The 1,927-nt window shown below is 30.4% G+C and overlaps 1 long non-coding RNA gene across 1 annotated transcript in view; it reads right to left on the bottom strand.

Annotated features, from left to right (window-relative positions):
* Window positions 1-606: 606 nt before the first annotated feature.
* The window catches only part of LOC107060509 (uncharacterized), a 5,234-nt gene continuing 3,913 nt past the window's right edge, over window positions 607-1,927 (bottom strand). Inside the window, exons 2-3 of the long non-coding RNA XR_001473387.1 lie at window positions 969-1,122; window positions 607-805 (exon numbers count right to left, since the gene is read on the bottom strand). This is a non-coding gene — a long non-coding RNA (uncharacterized lncRNA). The remainder of the gene's footprint in view (window positions 806-968; window positions 1,123-1,927) is intronic.

Genomic DNA, 1,927 nt, shown 5'->3' with positions numbered 1-1,927 from the left:
TTTTATTAATCACGAATACAAATAAATAATAAAGGAGAAGAAAGAATAAACCACAATTCTCCGGCCTCCACGGCGGCTCTTCCAAAGTTCCTAAGCTAGAAGAAAATTTTATTGTGTCTTGTATCTTGGTTCTTGGCCTCCCAAATAATTATTTTCATGCCCTATTTATAGATGTAGGAAACCCTAAATAAAATAATTGAGTCCAAACAAATTAGGAATCAAAACCCGAAAGGAATTGAATTCCTTTTTCTCCGCGTGTAGTTTCCAATTTTTGTGCGTGTAACTTCTTTTGATGTTGCTGCCTGATACGTGGACCAGCAGGTAAGTTTTTCTTTCCTTATTTGCATATAAATTATATTAACATTATATTAACTTATTTCCATTAAGCTGCCTGCTTGATTTCCTTCTTCAACTTTCCATCTTTAATTCGTTTTAGCTCCAAACATCTCCAATTTTCCATCAATTTAATCCTACAAATAAAATACACAATTTAGCACAATCCATAAAATTTATGCTCATAAAGGACAAATATAAATACTAAATGTGAGACAAATAATGATTAAAAATATGTATTTTGACCTCACATCAGTGGTGGTAATGGATCCTCGGGAGGTTTGACCTCTTCAACTGGTTCAACAATGGTGTTTTTATCGAGTGTCCAAATGAATTTGTTAAGTGGATTTTCGTATCCAAGAGGTGGTAATTTCACATGTGCAACAGATACCAAGTAAGTCCTGAAAGGAGCAAATTCTTTTTCAAAATATGTTATATCGGTACTAAAAATAGTGGCTTGAACTTGATTCTCCTGTAAAAAAATTTGTAGAAAGTTTGATTAGTTGTGTAAAATTTAAAAGTTATCTTATTATTTTTCATATTATTAAAGTAAAATTATAAAATGATGGATTATTTAGTTAACGCAATTAAAGTTAGGTTTTTAAAATCAATAATATATTAATAAAAATAAATACCTCTTCATCTTGCAGAACTAAGACTTGGTATTTTGTGATTTTATTTTTGTTGTCCCTTGGTCGACTTTTATCAACAACTTGGAATTTAAAGGTCCAATCTTTAGTATCGGGAGTGATCATATTGATGGTATATCTTTCCGCCATGTTGAACTATCTGCAATTAAAATACATTATAAGAGGATAAGCTAAAGGTAAATGTATAATGAAAGCAATATTATAATATACATAAACAAAAAAAATAAAATATATATATGAGATTTACCATTGCAAATTAAAGCACAAAGTTCAAGAAAAGGCCTTTTCAATAATTTCATTATAGACAACATTATATGTTGAATGATCATCATTTTCATCAATTATAGGTGGTCTAATTAATACTTTAACATTGTGAGAACTTGTTGCTCTTGATAAAGCAACATACAATTGTCCATGAGAGAAGACAGGTTCCCGTAAATATATACCAACAAAATCTAATGTCTGTCCTTGAGCTTTATTTATAGTCATGGCAAAACATAATCGTACAGGAAATTGTGTTCTCTTAAAAGGAAGAGGCAATTTTAGAAAGGTCCATGTCCTTCTAGAAATCCATTCTAATAGATAAGGAATAATTACTATTCTGCCCTTCAATCATATTAGATTTTCGAAATTGCCATTGGTCGTCATGGTCGTCTTCACCTTTCTATATAATAGAAATAGAATAGAAATATATATAGAAAAATATATATGCACACATATGTAACAAGAGTTTAGGGTATTATCATCATAGTTAAGCAACCCACTCTAGCAAACAAATTGATAGTAAACACGAATACCTAGTTTGAGCACAAAAGAGATGAACAAGTTTAAGGAAGATGGATACCCAACTTGAGCTTGAAAATGATTTGGGTAAAAAGTGTAAAAGAATCATATGCTTAATACGGTGATACCTGAGAAGATGAAGATATTTTGAGATTATGGAA

The sequence above is a fragment of the Solanum tuberosum genome, unplaced genomic scaffold (assembly GCF_000226075.1).
Source record: "Solanum tuberosum cultivar DM 1-3 516 R44 unplaced genomic scaffold, SolTub_3.0 scf00086, whole genome shotgun sequence".
In the NCBI taxonomy this organism is placed as follows: domain Eukaryota; kingdom Viridiplantae; phylum Streptophyta; class Magnoliopsida; order Solanales; family Solanaceae; genus Solanum; species Solanum tuberosum.
This window is presented reverse-complemented; position numbering and strand designations above follow the sequence as displayed.